The following is an 18,779-nucleotide window of genomic DNA, read 5'->3' as shown; positions in this document are numbered from 1 at the left end:
AAGCTATGTGTACTTAACAGGAAAGATGAAAAATTTAAAACTTTGAAAAACCAGGAGAAGCAAAGACTACAAATGTTTATGGGTTGGCAGGAAAAAACTTGTGAAAATGTCTAACCTATCAAAAGCAAATTATATATTCAATACAATCTCCAAAAATATTCAAGTCTTCAAAGAACCTGAAAATAGTCTTGAAGTACATGTGAAAACAAATAAAGGCTCAGGACAAAAAATTCTTAATATAAAAATATTACTAGAGGCATTTCCATTCCATGTTCCATCTTAAATTTAAGAGAAATAGTATAACAACAGTATGGTACTGTGCACAAATGGGCTCACTGACAAATGGAGTAGAACTGAGGACCCACACGCAAAATCACTGTCTTGCAGTCATTTGATCTTTTAAAAATGATGTGATATTTTAGAGAACAAACATCTTCCAAAGTGTTGGCTAAATTGCATAGCTTCACTTAGGGAAGAAACTAGATATTTACCTTCACCTTGTACAAAACTCAACTATAGAAGTATCACAAAGGACTGTAACTTAACATGATATCCTAATCCTTAATCATGATATCCTATAGGTAATAGGGAAAAATATAGGGAATATCATTGAATTGGCTTGGAAGGAGTTTCTGAACAGGACCACAGAACACAAGCACAGAGATGAATACCATTATTAAGTGGACCTCATGAAACTAAAGAGCTTTTGCACCCAGCCTTTAGAAAATGAAACGGTATCAAGAAAGGGGAAAATCTTTACCAGCTATATGTCAGACAAGTTTATATTTAGAACATAGAAGGGATTCAAAAATCTGAACAGGACAGGCTCTGGATGGGGAAAGGATCTTCAACCCTACATCTGACAGAGGGGTAATATTGAAAATGTACACAGAACTCAGTAAGTTAGACAGTAATAAGCCAAATAACCCCATTAAAAATTATGTTGCTTTCAGCTTCTGACTATCACAAATAAGGCTTCTGTGAATATAGTGGAGCAAGTGTTCCTCTGCCACTTTTGGGTATATGCTCAAGAGTGGTATAGCTGGGTCTTCTGGTAGATCTATTTCTAGTTTTCTGAAGAACCTCGAGTTTGATTTCCAAGGTGGTTGTACCAGCTTGCAACCCACCAGCAATGGAGGAGTGTTCCTCTTTTTTCACATTCTCACCAACATGTGCTGTTATCTGAGTTTTTGATCTTAGCCATTCTGATTGTTTTTTTTCTTCTTTTTTTATTTATTTAATACTTAATAATAATTCTTTGGTTTCCGGGCAAACATCTCCCTCCCCCCTCCCCTTCCCCATGGGTGCTCCCCTCCGAACCCTCCCCCCATTGCCGCCCTCCTCCCACCAGTCTAGCTCACTGGGGGTTCAGTCCTAGCAGGACCCAGGGCTTCCCCTTCCACTGGTGCTCCCACTAGGATATTCATTGCTACCTATGAGGTCAGAGTCCAGGGTCAGTCCATGTATAGTCTTTAGGTAGTGGCTTAGTCCCTGGAAGCTCTGGTTGCTTGGCATTGTTGTACATATGGGGTCCCGAGCCCCTTCAAGCTCTTCCAGTTCTTTCTCTGATTCCTTCAACGGGGGTCCTATTCTCAGTTCAGTGGTTTGCTGCTGGCATTCGCCTCTGCATTTGCTGTATTCTGGCTGTGTCTCTCAGGAGCGATCTACATCCGGCTCCTGTCGGTCTGCACTTCTTTGCCCCATCCATCTTGTCCAATTGGGTGGCTGTACATGCATGGGCCACATGTGGGGCAGGCTCTGCATGGGAGTTCCTCCAGTCTCTGCTCCAATCTTTGCCTCTCTCTTTGCCATTCTGATTGTTGTACTGTGGAACTCAGGGTTGTTTTGATTTGCATTTTGCTGACAAGTAAGGTTGGTGAACATTTCTTTAAGTACCTTTAGGCCATTCAAGATTCTTCTGTTGCGCAGTCTCTGCTTAGTACTATACGTCATATTTTGATTAAGTTGTTTGGCTTTTGAAGGTTATCTTCATGGGTTCTTTATGTATTTTAGATATTAGCCATCTATAGGATATGAAGTTAGGAAAGATTTTTCCCAATGTTTGGGTTGTTGATTTGTTCTATTGATTGTGTCATTTGCCTTACAGAAGCTTATAAGTTTCATGGTTTCCTATTTTTCAATTTTAGATCCTTAGCCATTCGAGTTCTGTTTAGGAAGCCCCCCCCCCCCAACACCCGTGTCAATGAGGCTCTTTCCTATTTTCTCGTTTATTATGTTCCACTTATCTGGTTTTATGTTGAGGTCCTTGATCAACTTGGACTTCACCTTTCTGCAAGTTGAACAAATACGCATCTGAGTGGATTAAATCAGATAAAAAAAGACATGCATGATATTTACTCACTAGTAAGTGGATATTAGCCAAAAATGTGCAGGATAGCATCCACAGAACCCAAGAATGTACTCCAGCTGAAAGGTCCAGGTGAGGATGCATTCATCCCACTTAGGAGGGTGAAGAAAGCAATAGGGGTAGAGAATGAGGCAGGGAGTTTCCTAGGTTGGAAAAGGAAAGGGAGGAGGAAAAGGGGAATATGATCAGTTATGGAAAAGTGGGAGAAACAGGAGAGAAGGCTTGAGGACCAGCAAAATGAATGGAAATATGCAACCTCAAGGGGATGGAGGAACCCTCTAGAATGTACCAGAGACCTTTGAGGTGAGACTTTATAACGACTCAAAATTAGAGACCTTAAATACAACAACAACAGTATCCTTTGCCTTACAGAAGCTTTGCAGTTTTATGAGATCCCATTTGTTGATTCTTGATCTTAGGGAATAAGCCATTGGTGTTTTGTTCAGGAAATTTTCTCCAGTGCCCATGTGTTCGAGATGCTTCCCCACTTTTTCTTCTATTAGTTTGAGTGAATCTGGTTTGATGTGGAGGTCCTTGATCCACTTGAACTTAAGCTTTGTACAGGGTGATAAGCATGGATCGATCTGCATTCTTCTACATGTTGACCTCCAGTTGAACCAACACCATTTGCTGAAAATGCTATCTTTTTCCCATTGGATGGTTTTGGCTCCTTTGTCAAAAATCAAGTGACCATAGGTGTGTGGGTTCATTTCTGGGTCTTCAATTCTATTCCATTGGTCTATCTGTCTGTCTCCGTACCAATACCATGCAGTTTTTTATCACTATTGCTCTGTAATACTGTTTGAGTTCAGGGATAGTGATTCCCCTAGAAGTCCTTTTATTGTTGAGGATAGTTTCAGCTATCCTGTGTTTTTTGTTATTCCAGATGAATTTTCAAATTGTTCTGTCTAACTCTATGAAGAATTGGATTGTTATTTTGATGGGGACTGCATTGAATCTGTAGATCGCTTTTGGTAAAATGGTCATTTTTACTATATTAATCCTGCCAATCTGTGAGCATGGGAGATCTTTCCATCTTCTGAGTTCTTCTTCAATTTCTTTCTTCAGAGGCTTGAAGTTCTTATCATACAGATCTTTCACTTGCTTGATTAAAGTCACACCGAGGTATTTTATATTATTCGGGACTATCATGAAGGGTGTCGTTTCCCTAATTTCTTTCTCAGCTTGTTTCTCTTTTGTGTAGAGGAAGGGTGATTTATTTGAGTTAATTTTATACCCCGCCACTTTGCTGAAGGTGTTTATCATGTTTAGTAGGTCTCTGGTCGAACTTTTGAGATCACTTAAATATACTATCATATCAAGTGCAATTAGTGATATTTTGACTTCTTTTCTAATCTGTAGCCCTTTGATCTCCTTTTGTTGTCTGATTGCTCTGGCTAGAACTTCAAGAGCTATATTGAATAAGTAGGGAGTGGGCAGCCTTGTCTAGTCCCTGATTTTAGTGGGATTGCTTCAAGTTTCTCTCCATTTAGTTTAATGTTAGCTACTGGTTTGCTGTATATGGCTTTTACTATGTTTAGGTATGGGCCTTGAATTCCTATTCTTTCCAGGACTTTTATCACGAAGGGGTGTTGAATTTTATCAAATGCTTTCTCAGCATCTAATGAAATGATCATGTGATTTTGTTCTTTCAGTTTGTTTATATAATGGATTATGTAGATGGTTTTCCATATATTAAACCATGCCTGCATGCCTGGGATGAAGTCTACTTGATCATGGTGGATGACGGTTTTGATGTGCTCTTGGATTCAGTTTGCCAGAATTTTATTGAGTACTTTTTTTTTGTCGATATTCATAACGAAATTGGTCTGAAGTTCTCTTTCTTTGTTGAGTCTTTGTGTGGTTTAGGTATAAGAGTAATTGTGGCTTCATAGAAGGAATTCAATAGCCGTACATCTGTTTCAATTTTGTGGAATAGTTTGAATAGTATTGGTATGAGGTCTTCTATGAAGTTCTGATAGAACTGGGCACTGAACCTGTTTGGACCTGGGCTCTTTTTGGTTGGGAGACCTTTAAAGACTTATTCTATTATTTAGGAGTTATGAGGTTGTTTAAATGGTTTATCTGTTCCTGAATTTAACTTCGGTACCTGGTATCTGTCTAGGAGATTGTCCATTTACTGCAGATTTTCAAGTTTTGTTGAATATAGGCTTTTATAGAAGGATGTGTTGATTTTTAGAATTTCATCTGATTCTGTAGTTATGTCTCCTATTTCATATCTGATTTTGTTAATTTGGACACACTCTCTGTGTTCTCTCGTTAGTCTGGCTAAGGGTTTATCTGTCCGGTTGATTTTCTCAAAAAACCACCTTTTGGTTCTGTTTATTCTTTGTATGGTCCTTTTTGTTTCTAGTTGGTTGATTTCAGCTCTGTGTTTGATTATTTCCTAACTTCTACTCTCCCTGTGTGTATTTGCTTTTTTTTGTTCTAGAGCGTTTAGGTGTTCTGTCAAGATGCTGATATATGCTCTCTCCTATTTCTTTCTGCTGGCACTCAGAGCTATGAGTTTTCCTCTTAGCACAGCTTTCATTGTGTCCCACAAGTTTGGGTATGTTGTACCTTCATTTTTATTAAATTCTAAGAAATCTTTAATTTCTTTCTTTATTTCTTCCTTGACCAAGTTATCATTAAGTAGAGCATTGCTCAACTTCCATGTATATGTGGGCATTGTTCCCTTATTTTTATTGAAGACCAGCTTTAGCCCGTGGTGGTCTGATAGGATGCATGGGATTATTTCTATCTTTCTCTATCTATTGTGGCCTGTTTTATGACCAATTATACAGTCAATTTTGGAGGAAGTGCCAGAGGTGGTGAGAATAAGGTATATCCTTTTGTTTTAGGGTGGAATGTTCTATAAATATCTGTTAAGTCCATTTGGTTCATGACTTCTCTTAATCTGTCTATGTCTCTGTTTAATTTCTGTTTTCATGATCTGTCCATTGATGAGAGTAGGGTGTTAAAATCTCCTATTATTGTGTGAGGTCAATGTGTGCTTTGAGCTTTAGTAAGGTTTCTTTTATGTATGTAAGTGCCATTGTATTTAGAGCATAGATATTTAGGATCGAGAGCTCATTCTGGTGGATTTTTCCTTTGATGAATATGAAGTGTCCTTCCTTATCTTTTTTGATGATTTTTAGTTGAAAATTGATTTTATTCGATATTAGAATGGCTACTCCAGCTTGCTTCTTCAGACCATTTGCTTGGAAAGTTGTTTTCCAGCCTTTCATTCTGAGGTAGTGTCTGTCTTTGTCTCTGAGGTGTGTTTCCTGTAGGCAGCAGAATGCAGGGTCCTCATTGCGTATCCAGTTTGCTCATCTATGTCTTTTTATTGGGGAGTTGAGACCATTGATGTTGAGAGATATTAAGGAATAGTGATTATTGCTTCCTGTTATATTCATATTTAGATGTGAGGTTATGTTTGTGTGCTTTTCTTCTCTTTGTTTTGTTGCCAAGATGATTAATTTATTTCTTTTTCTAGGGTGTAGCTTGCCTCCTTATGTTGGGCTTTACCATTTCTTATCCTTTGTAGCGCTGGATTTGTAGAAAGATGTTGTGTAAATTTGGTTTTGTCATGGAATATCTTGGTTTTTCCATATATGTTAATTGAGAATTTTGCTGGATACAGTAACCTGGACTGGCATTTTTGTTCTCTTAGGGCCTGTATGACATCTTTCCAGGATCTTCTGGCTTTCATAGTCTCTGGTGAGAAGTCTGGTGTGATTCTGATACATCTGCCTTTATATGTTACTTGACCTTTTTCCCTTAATGCTTTTAATATTCTTTTTTATTTTGTGCATTTGGTGTTTTGACTATTATATGATGGGAGGAGCTTCTTTTCTGGTCCAATCTATTTGGAGTTCTGTAGGCTTCTTATATGTTTATGGGCATCTCTTTCTTTATGTTAGGGAAGTTTTCTTCTATGATATTGTTGAAAATATGTACTGGTCTTTGAGCTGGGAATCTTCACTCTCTCCTATACTTATTATCCTTAGGTACGATCTTCTCATTGAATCCTGGATTTCCTGTTTGTTTTGGACTAGTAGCTTTTTCCATTTTACATTATTTTTGACTGTTGTGTAGATGATTTCTTTGGAATCTTCTGCTCCTGAGTATCTCTCTTTTTATCTCCTGTATTCTGTTGGTGATGCTTGTTTCTATGTCTCCTTGTCTCTTCCTTTGGTTTTCTATATCCAGGGTTGTTTCCTTGTGTCTTTTGTTTATTGCTTCTACTTCCATTTTTAATTCCTTCACCTGTTGGATTTTGTTTTCCTTGAATTCTTTCAGGGTTCTTTGTGATTCCTCTCTATAAGCTTCTACTTGTTTATTTATGTTTTCCTGTGTTTCTCTAAGGGAGTTCTTCATGTCTTTCTTGAAGTCCTCCAGCATCATGATCAAATATGATTTTAAATCTAGATCTTGCTTTTCTGGTGTGTTTGGATATTCTGTGTTTGCTTTGGTGGGAGAATTGGGCTCTGATGATGCCATATAGTCTTGGTTTCTGTTGGTTGGGTTCCTGTGCTTGCCTCTCGCCATCAGGTTGTCTCTGGTGTTACCTTGTTCTGTTATTTCTGACAGTGGCTAGACAGTCCTATAGGCCTGCATGTCAGGAGTGCTGTAGACCTGTTTTCCTGTTTTCTTTCAGCCAGTCATGGGAACAGTGTGTTCTGCTTTTGGGTGTGTAGTCTTTCCTGTCTTAAGCTGTTCCTGTGGGCCTGTGTTCTGAGTCCACCAGGTAGGTTGCTAGGAGCAGAAAAGTTGGTCTTACCTGTGGTCCCCCGGCTCACGTTTGTAGTGGGGGGCTGCTTTTGAGCTCTCCACGATGGCAGCAACCAGCAGGGTCTGCACTGCCTTTTCCCGGAACCCCCATGCACCAGGGTTTCAGATGGTGTTAGGCATTTTCCTCTGGAGACAGAAATGTGGGCAGAGTGTAGTCTCTTCTGGCTTCCCAGGCATGTCTGCCACTCTGAAAGTTTAGCTCACCCTCCCATGGGATTTGGGTGCAGAGAACTGTTGACCAGTTCCTCTCAGGTCTGGGCAGTGTCTGGACTGTGGGGGATCTGCCTTTCGAGTGCCCCTATCTTCTGGTTTCCAGAGGCCGTATACAGTTTCCTCTTGGGCCAGGGATGTGGTCAGAGGTGGGCAATATTGGTGGTCTCTCCTGCTCTGCAGTCTCAGGAGTGCCCACCTGTCTGGGCAGTGAGCTCTCTCTCCCAATGGGTTTGGGAGCAGTGAGCTGTGAGCTAGGATCAGCGAGGTTAGGGCTCCAGTTAATAACTGGAAGTGTCTGGTCCATGAGGAATTTTGTCCCTGTGTGTCCTGAGTCCACCAGGCAGGTTGCTTGGAGCAGAAAAGTTGGTCTTACCTGTGGTCCTCCTCTCAAGGTGCTCGTGGGGGGCTGCTTTTGAGCTCTTGGTGAGGGTGGCAACCAGGATGGCCTGTGCCGCCTTTTCCCAGGGCCCCTGTGCACTGGGGTCCCATAATGCATTAGGTGTTTTCCTCTGGAGTCAGAAATGTGGGCAGAGTGTAGTCTCTCCTGGCTTCCCAGGCGTGTCTTCCCCTCTGAAGGTTTAGCTCTCCCTCCCACGGGATTTGGGTGAATAGAACTGTTGAACGCTTCCCTTCAGGTCTGGGCGGTGTCTGGACTGTGGGGTATCTGTCGTTTGAGTGCCTAAAGTCACAGTTTTTGATAACAATGGAGGACTTTAAGAAAGGCATAAAGGGGGCTGGGGATTTAGCTCAGTGGTAGAGCGCTTACCTAGGAAGCGCAAGGCTCGGGGTTCGGTCCCCAGCTCCGAAAAAAAGAACCAAAAAAAAAAAAAAAAAGAAAGGCATAAAGAACTCCCTTAAAGAAATGCAGGAAAACATTAGTAAACAAGTAGAAGCCTTTAAAAAGGAAACACAAGAATCCCTGAAAGAATTACAGGAAAACATAGTCAAACAGGTGAAGAAATTGAACACAACCATTCAGGATGTAAAAATGGAAATAGAAACAATAAAGAAAGCACAAAGGAGCCAACCCTGGATGTAGAAATCCTAAGGAAGAGACAAGGAGTCATAGATAAAAACATCACCAACACAATACAAGAGAGAGAAGAGAATCTCATGGGCAAAACATACCAGAGAAAACATTGAAACAACTGTCAAAGATAATGTAAAATTGAAAAAGCTCCTAGCCCATAACATCCAATAAATCCAGGACACAATAAGAAGATCACACTGAAGGATAATATGTGTAGAAGAAAGTGAAGACTCCCAACTTAGTGGGCCAATGAATATATTCAACAAAATTAGAGAAGAAAATTTCCCTAACCTAAAGAAAGAGATATGCATATACATGCAAGAATCCTACAGAACTCCAAAGAGATTGGGCCAGAAGAGAAATTCCTCCCATCACATAATAGTTAAAACACCAAATGCACAAAGCAAAGAATACTAAAAGCAGTAAGGGGAAAATGTCAAGTGACATATAAAGGCAGACCTATAAGAATGACACCAGACTTCTCATGAGAGACTATGAAAGTGAGAAGATCCTGGACAGATATCATACAGACCCTAAACGAACACAAATGCCAGCCCAATCTACTGTATACAGCAAAACTCTCAATAAACATAGATGGAGAAAACAAGATATTCCATGACAAAACTAAATTTATACAATATCTTTCTACAAATCCAGCCCTACAAAGGATAATGGATGGAAATCTCCAACACAGGGAGAGAAACTACACCATACAGAAAGCAAGAATATAATTTCCTTGCAACAAAGCCAAAAGAGAGACACACAAACATAATTACACCTCTAATAATGAAAATATCAAAAAGCGACAATCACTATCCCTTAATATCTCTCAACATCAACTGACTCAATTCCCCAATAAAAAGACAGATTAACAGATCTGACATGTAAAGAGGATCCAGCATTTTGATACATGCAGGAAACACAGCTCAGAGTCAAGGATAGCCACTAACTAAATGACTGGAAAATGAATTTCCAAGAAAATGGCCCAAAGTAATAAGCTGGAGTTGCCATTCTAATTTCAAACAAAAATTACTTTCAACTAATAGTCATTAAAAAAGATGAGAAAGGACACTTCATATTCATCAAAGGAAAAAAACACCAAGATAAACTCTTAATCCTAAATATCTATGCTCCAAATGCAAGGGCACCAACATACATAAAGGAAACATTACTAAAGCTCAAAGCACACATTTCACTTCACACAATAATAGTAGGAGATTTTGACACCCCACTCTCATCAATGGACAGATCATGGAAACAGAAATTAAACAGAGACATAGAGGAACTAACCAAAGTTATGAACCAAATGGATTTAACAGATATCTAAAGAACATTCCATCCTAAAACAAAAGGATGTATCTTTCTTTTAACCACCTCATGGAACCTTCTCCAAAGATGATCATATAATCAGTCACAAAACAGGTCTCGACAGATACAGGAAGATAGAAATAATCCCATGCATCCTATCAGATCAGCATGGACTAAGAATGGTCTTCCTTAACAACAACAATGACAGAAAGACAACATATACGTTGAAGTTGAACAACACTCGACTCAATGACAACTTGTTCAAGGAAGAAATAAAGAAAGAGATTAAAGACTTCTTGGAATTTAATGAAATTGAAGATACAATGAAAGCTGTGTTAAGAGGAAAATTCATAACTCTGAGTGACTGCAAAAAGAAAAAGAGAGCATATGTCAGCACTTTGACAGCACACCTAAAAGCTCTAGAACAAAAAGAAGCAAATACACCCAGGAGTAGAAGGCAGGAAATAATCAAACTCAGGGCTGAAATCAACCAAATAGAAACGAAAAGGACTATACAAAGAATCACCAAAACCAGGAGCTGGTTCTTTAAGAAAATCAATAAGATAGATAAACCCTTAGTCAGATTAAACAGAGGTCACAGACAGTGTGTCCAAATTAACAAAATCAGAAATGAAACGGGAGACCTAACAACAGAGTCTGAGGAAAAAAAAACATCAGATTCTACTACAAAAGCTTATATTCAACAAAATTGGAAAATCTTGAGGAAATGGATAATTTTCTAGACAGATACCAGGTACCACAGTTAAATCAGGAACAAATAAACCATCTAAACAACCCCGTAGCCCCCAAAGTAATAGAAGCATTTACTAAAAGTTTCCCAAGCAAGAACAGCTCAGGATCAGATGGGTTTAGTGCAGAATTCTATCAGACCTTCATAGAAGAACTCATACCAATACTGTCCAAACTATTCCACAAAATTGAAAGAGATGGAGCACTACCAAATTCCTTCTATGTAGCCACAATTACTCTTATACTGAAACCACCTAAAGACCCGACAAAGAAAGAGAATGTCAGACCAATTGCCCTTATGAATACTGATGCAAAAATACTCATTTATATTCTTGCAAACTGAATCCAAGAACACATCAAAATGATCATCCATGATGAACAAGTAGGCTTCATCCCAGGGATGCAGGAATGTTTAAATATATGAAAATCCATCAATGCAATGCACTATATAAACAAACTCAAGGATAATAAGAGCATGACCATTTCATTAGATGCTTAGAAAGCATTTGATAAAATTTGATAGCCCTCCATGATAAAAGTTCTGGAAAGCTCAGGAATTCAAGGTCAATATATAAACATAGTAAAATCCATATACAGCAATCCAGTAGCTAACATCACACTAAATGGAGAGAAACTTGAAGCAATCCTACCAAAATCAGGGAGTAGACAAGGCTGCCCACTCTCTCACTACTTATTCAATATAGTACTTGAAATCGTAGCCAGAGCAATCAGACAGTGAAAGGAGGCCAATGGGATACAAATTGGAAGGGACAAAATCAAAATATCATTATTTGCAGATGATATGATAGTGTACTTAAGTGACCCCTAAAGTTCCACCAGGGAACTACTTAACCTGATAAGCAAGTTCAGCAAAATGTCAGAATAAAAAAAAATAACACAAACAAATCAGTAGCCTTCCTCTACTCAAAGGATAAAGAGACTGAGAAAGAAATTAGGGAAATGAAAACATTCACAATAGTCCCAAATAATATAAAATATCTTGGTGTGACTTTAACCAAGCAAGTGAAAGATCTGTATGACAAGAACTTCAAATCTCTGAAGAAAGACTGAGGAAGATCTCAGATGATGGAAAGATCTTCCATGCTTTTGGATTGTCAGGATTAATATAGTAAAGATGTCCATATTGCCAAAAGCAATCTACAGATTCAATGCAATCCCTATCAAAATTTCTACTCAATTCTTTATAGACATAGAAAAAGCAATTTGCAAATTCTTTTGGAATAACAAAAAACCCAGCATAGTGAAGATTATACTCAACAACAAAAGAACTTCTGGGCAAATCACCACCCCTGACTTTACAATATTACAATATTAGCAATATTACAGAGCAATAGTCATAAAACCTGTATGATATTTTTAAAGACACAGGTAGATAGATCAGTGGAACAGAATTGAAGACTCAGAAATGAACCCACACACCTATAGTCACTTGATCATTGACAAAGGAGCTAAAACCAATGGAAGAAAGATAACATTTTCAACAAATGGTGCTGGTTCAACTGGAGGTCAGCAAGTAGCAAAATGCAAATTGATCCATTCTTATCACAATGTACAAAGCTTAAGTCCAAGTGGATCAAAGACCTCCACTTCAAACTAGATGCACTCAAACTAATAGAAGAAAAGTGGGGAAGAGTCTCAATCACGTGGGTAGTGAGGAAAATTTCCTGAACAACACACCAATGGCTCATGCTCTAAGATCAAGAATCGACAAATGGGACCTCATAAAACCGCAAATCTTCTGTAAGGCAAAAGACACTGTCATTGGGACAAAACAGCAACCAAAAGATTGGGAAAAGATCTTTAACAATCCTCCATCTAATAGAGGGGTAATATCCAAACTATACAAAGAACTCAAGAAGTTAGACTCCAGAGAGCCAGATATCCCTATTAAAATTGGGGTACAGAGCCAAACAAAAAATTCTTAGCTGCGGATTATCGAATGGCCAAAAAGCACCTAAAGTAATGTTTAACATCCTTAGTCATAGGAAAATGCAAATCAAAACAATCCTGAGATTCCTCATCACAGCAGTCTGAATGGCTAAGATTAAGAAACTCAGGTGACAGCAGACACTGGTGAGGATGTGGAGAAAGAGGAACACTCCTCCATTGTTGGTGGAATTGCAAATTGGTACAACCACTCTGGAAATCAGTCTGGAAGTTCTTCAGAGAATTGGACATTCCACTTCCTGAGGACCCAGCTATACTTCTTTTGGGCATATACCCAAAAGATGCTCAAACATACAACAAAGACACATGCTCTACTATGTTCAAAGCAGCCTTATTTATAATAGCCAGAAGCTGGAAAGAATCCAGATGCCCTTCAACAGAGGAATGGATACAGAAAATGTGGTACATCTACACAATGGAATACTACTGAGCTAACAAAAACAATGACTTCATGAGATTCATTGGCAAGTGGAATGAAGTAGAAAATATCATCCTGAGTTAGGTTACTCAAATCACAGAAAAACCCACATAGTGTACACTCATTAAATAAATGGATATTAGCCAAAATCTCTAATTACCTAAGATGCAATCCACGGACCACACGTAGCTGAAGAAGAAGGAAGACCAAAATGCAGATGCTCCCAATCCTTCTTCAAAAGGAAAAAAATATCCATAGGAGGGATGTGGAAGCAAAGTTTAGAGCAGCAAATCAAGGAATGGTCATTCAGAGGCTGCTTCTCATGTTTCCCATAAATATATGGCCACCAAAACTAGATAAGATTGATGAAGCTGAAAAATGCATGCTGAAATGAACCAGATATAGAGCTCTCCTGAGAGATACATCCAGAGCATGCCAATGCTAGCAGCAAAACACCAAACTGAGAATAAGACCCCCTTGGGTGGAATTAGAGGAAGTATTGAAAGAGCTGAGGAGCTTTCAACCCCATAAAAACAACAATGCCAACCAACCAGAGCTTCCAGGGACTAAACCACTACTGAAAGACTATACATGGACTGACCCTGGGCTCCAACTGCATATGTAGCAGAGAATAGCCTTGTTGGGCACCAATAGAAGGAGAATCCCTTGGTCCTGCCAAGGTTAGACCCCCCAGTGTAGGGTAATATCAGGATGGGGGCATGTAGGGAGGGTGGATGGGGAGGGGAATACTCTTATAGAAGAAAAGTAGGGGGATTGGAAACTGGAAAAGGGAATAATATTTGAAATGTAATGTAAAAAAATCCAACTAAAAATAAAAGAATAAGGGAATCATGAGTTTTTCAGGCAAAAGGATGGAACTAGAAATTATCATCTTGAGTGAGATAACCCAACCACAAAAGAATACACATGGTATGTATTCATTGATAAGTGGATATTAGCCAAATATCTTGGAATACCCATGATACAACTCATACCATATGAACTTCAAGATGAAGGACGAAACAAGTGTGAATGATACAGTCCTACGTATAAAAGGAAACAAAATAGTCACGGGGTGGAGGGGGGCCTGGGAGGGAAGGAGAAGGAAGAGGGGAAAATGGGGGTGGAATCAGTTTTGGGAAGAGACTGAGGGAGAAGTACAGAGGGTCATCAAATTGATTGGAGCTGTATAGTGGTGTGGGATGAGGAACTGGGGGGTAGCCAGTATAAAATCCCAGATGCCTGGGAAGCAAAACTTCAGAGGACCTATCAGGGATGACACTAACCAAAATACCCAACAAAGGGGATATAGAACCTGTAGACACTGTATATATTTGTTTGGCATGGCCCCAGGTTGGAGGGGCGGCCAACCAAACAACTCAAAATATTAACCCAGAATTGTTTCTATCTAAAGTAAATGCAAGGACCAAGTGGAGCAGAGACTGAAGGAAAGGCCATCCAGAGCCTACCCTACTACAGGATCCATCCCATCTGCAGACACCAAACTCAGACACTATTGCCAATGTCCAGAAGATCTTGCTGACAATAGATCTTGTTGACAGGATCCTGGTACAACTACCCCTGAGAGGCTCTGGCAGAACATGACCAGAAAAGATACTGATGCTCACAGCTAACCATTAGACTGAGCATATGTACCCCAAGGGAAAAAACTGGAAAAGCTGAAGTGGTTTGCAACCCCATAGGAAGAGCAACATTATTAACCAGACCCCTCAGAGCACCCAGGGAGTAAATACCAGCCAAAGAGTACAAATGGAGGGACCTATGACTCTAGGTGCATATGTAGCAGAGTATTTCCTCGTGTGGCATCAAAAGGAGGGGAAACCATTGGTCCTGTGGAAGCTCAATGCCCTAGTGAAGGGGGCGCTAGTGCCTTTAGGTAGGAGTGGGTGAGTAGGTGGAGGAGAACCCTCATAGAAGCAGGAGGAAGGGGGAATGAGATAGGGGCTTTGTGAAGGGTAAACCAGGGAGGGGGAAACCTTTGAAATGTAAATGAATGAAATAAACAATTGAAAAAGAATAGTTTTACTTTTTTTTCAATGAAGTATATAACCTCCATATTATCTCTGCTGTAGAATTTTACTAACTCCATCTTCCTCAGTGGCCTTGCTAGTCTGAGCTAAACCTACATGCCTCTCTCCAATGTGGTATGCTCATGACAGCCTATGAAATGCCTGCTTAGTCACTCACATCCTGTTCCTGAGCTCCAAGTCTATAAACAGATACTCAGACATCTCTTGTAGTTATGCAGAGTAAGAAGCTTCATTTTTCCTTGAGTAACAATACATTAAATTAGAAGGAACTTCTACTGTTATTCAAAAACATGGCTTTTTTTTTGATCACTGGAAATAAGAACCTGTCAAATTGAGAGCAGAGACTGAAGGAAAGGCCATCCAGAGCCTTGAGAGACACTTTGCTCTAATAATCGTCTGTTTACAGAGTAGAATATAATAGAATATTCTGGAGTCGAAAAACAAATCAGTCACATAAATATTTTTTGAAAGGACAAAATGAGTGCAACGTAGCTGACATGGTGAGATATTTTCTTTCTTTTCTTTTCTTTTTTTTTATTAACTTGAGTATTTCTTATATACATTTCGAGTGTTATTCCCTTTCCCGGTTTCCGGACAAACATCCCCCTCCCCCCTCCCCTTCTTTATGGGTGTTCCCCTCCCCGTCCTCCCCCCATTGCCGCCCTCCCCCCAACAAACTAGTTCACTGGGGGTTCAGTCTTAGCAGGACCCAGGGCTTCCCCTTCCACTGGTGCTCTTACTAGGATATTCATTGCTACCTATGAGGTCAGAGTCCAGGGTCAGTCCATGTATAGTCTTTAGGTAGTGGCTTAGTCCCTGGAAGCTCTAGTTGCTTGGCATTGTTGTACATATGGGGTCTTGAGCCCCTTCAAGCTCTTTCAGTTCTTTCTCTGATTCCTTCAACGGGAGTCCTATTCTCAATTAAGTGGTTTGCTGCTGGCATACGCGTCTGTGTTTCCTGGATTCTGGCTGTGTCTCTCGGGAGAGATCTACATCCGGCTCCTGTCGGCCTGCACTTCTTTGCTTCATGCATCTTGTCTAATTGGATGGCTGTATATGCATGGGCCACCTGTGGGGCAGGCTCTGAATGGGTGTTCCTTCTGTGTCTGTTTTAATCTTTGCCTCTCTATTCCCTGCCAAGGGTATTCTTGTTCCCCGTTTAAAGGAATGAAGCATTCACATTTTGATCATCCGTCTTGAGTTTCATTTGTTCTAGGCATCTAGGGTAATTCAAGCATTTGGGCTAATAGCCACTTATCAAGGAGTGCATACCATGTGTGTTTTCCTGTGATTGGGTTACCTCACTCAGGATGATATTTTCCAGTTCCGACCATTTGCCTACAAATTTCATAAAGTCATTGTTTTTGATAGCTGAGTAATATTCCATTGTGTAGATGTACCACATTTTCTGTATCTATTCCTCTGTTGAAGGGCATCTGGGTTCTTTCCAGCTTCTGGCTATTATAAATAAGTCTGCGATGAACATAGTAGAGCACGTGTCTTTTTTATATGTTGGGGCATCTTTTGGGTATATGCCCAAGAGAGGTATAGCTGGATCCTCAGGCAGGTCAATGTCCAATTTTCTGAGGAACCTCCAGACTGATTTCCAGAGTGGTTGTACCAGTCTGCAATCCCACCAACAATGGAGGAGTGTTCCTCTTTCTCCGCATCCTCGCCAGCATCTGCTGTCACCTGAGTTTTTGATCTTAGCCATTCTCACTGGTGTGAGGTGAAATCTCAGGGTTGTTTTGATTTGCACTTCCCTTATGACTAAGGATGTTGAACATTTCTTTAGGTGTTTCTCAGCCATTCGGCATTCCTCATCTGTGAATTCTTTGTTTAGCTCTGAACCCCATTTTTTAATAGGGTTCTTTGTGTCCCTGCGGTCTAACTTCTTGAGTTCTTTGTATATTTTGGATATAAGCCCTCTATCTGTTGTAGGATTGGTAAAGATCTTTTCCCAATCTGTTGGTTGCTGTTTTGTCCTAACCACAGTGTCCTTTGCCTTACAGAAGCTTTGCAGTTTTATGAGATCCCATTTGTCTATTCTTGATCTTAGAGCATAAGCCATTGGTTTTTGTTCAGGAAATTTTTTTCCAGTGCCCATGTGTTCCAGATGCTTCCCTAGTTTTTCTTCTATTAGTTTGAGTGTATCTGGTTTGATGTGCAGGTCCTTGATCCACTTGGACTTAAGCTTCGTACAGGGTGATAAGCATGGATCGATCTGCAGTCTTCTACATGTTGACCTCCAGTTGAACCAGCACCATTTGCTGAAAATGCTATCTTTTTTTCCATTGGATGGTTTTGGCTCCTTTGTCAAAAATCAAGTGCCCATAGGTGTGTGGGTTCATTTCTGGGTCTTCAATTCTGTTCCATTGGTCTATCTGTCTGTCTCTGTACCAATACCATGCAGTTTTTATCACTATTGCTCTGTAATACTGCTTGAGTTCAGGGATAGTGATTCCCCTAGAAGTTCTTTTATTTTTGAGGATAGTTTTAGCTATCCTGGGTTTTTTGTTCTTCCAGATGAATTTGCAAATTGTTCTGTCTAACTCTTTGAAGAACTGGATTGGTATTTTGATGGGGATTGCATTGAATCTGTAGATCACTTTTGTAAAATGGCCATTTTTACTATATTAATCCTGCCAATCCATGAGCATGGGAGATCTTTCCATCTTCTGAGGACTTCTTCAATTTCTTTCTTCAGAGTCTTGAAGTTCTTATTGTACAAATCTTTTACTTGCTTGGTTAAAGTCACACCGAGGTACTTTATATTATTTGGGTCTATTATGAAGGGTGTCGTTTCCCTAATTTCTTTATCGGCTTGTTTCTCTTTTGTGTAGAGGAAGGCTACTGATTTATTTGAGTTAATTTTATACCCAGCCACTTTGCTGAAGTTGTTTATCAGCTTTAGTAGTTCTCTGGTGGAACTTTTGGGATCACTTAAATATACTATCATATCATCTGCAAATAGTGATATCTTGACTTCTTTTCTGATCTGTGTCTCCTTGACCTCCTTTTGTTGTCTGATTGCTCTGGCTAGAACTTCAAGAACTATATTGAATAAGTAGGGAGAGGGTGGGCAGCCTTGTCTAGTCCCTGATTTTAGTGGGATTGCTTCAAGTTTCTCTCCATTTAGTTTAATGTTAGCAACTGGTTTGCTGTATATGGCTTTTACTATGGTTAGGTATGGGCCCTGAATTCCTATTCTTTCCAGGACTTTTATCATGAAGGGGTGTTGAATTTTGTCAAATGCTTTCTCAGCATCTAATGAAATGATCATGTGGTTTTGTTCTTTCAGTTTGTTTATATAGTGGATCATGTTGATGGTTTTCCGTATATTAAACCATCCCTGCATGCCTGGGATGAAGCCTACTTGATCATGGTGGATGACTGTTTTGATGTGCTCTTGGATTCGGTTTGCCAGAATTTTATTGAGTATTTTTGCGTCGATATTCATAAGGGAAATTGGTCTGAAGTTCTCTTTCTTTGTTGGGTCTTTGTGTGGTTTAGGTATAAGAGTATTGTGGCTTCATAGAAGGAATTCGGTAGTGCTCCATCTGTTTCAATTTTGTGGAATAGTTTGGATAATATTGGTACGAGGTCTTCTATGAAGGTCTGATAGAATTCTGCACTAAACCCGTCTGCACCTGGGCTCTTTTTGGTTGGGAGACCTTTACTGACTGCTTCTATTTCCTTAGGAGTTATGGGGTTGTTTAACTGGTTTATCTGTTCCTGATTTAACTTCGATACCTGGTATCTGTCTAGGAAATTGTCCATTTCCTGCAGATTTTCAAGTTTTGTTGAATATAGGCTTTTATAGTAAGATCTGATGATTTTTTGCATTTCCTCTGAATCTGTAGTTATGGTGAGACA

This window comes from Rattus norvegicus, chromosome 1, assembly GCF_021556685.1.
Source record: "Rattus norvegicus strain SHRSP/BbbUtx chromosome 1, alternate assembly SHRSP_T2T, whole genome shotgun sequence".
Lineage (NCBI taxonomy): Eukaryota > Metazoa > Chordata > Mammalia > Rodentia > Muridae > Rattus > Rattus norvegicus.
Note: the sequence above shows the minus strand (reverse complement) of the source record.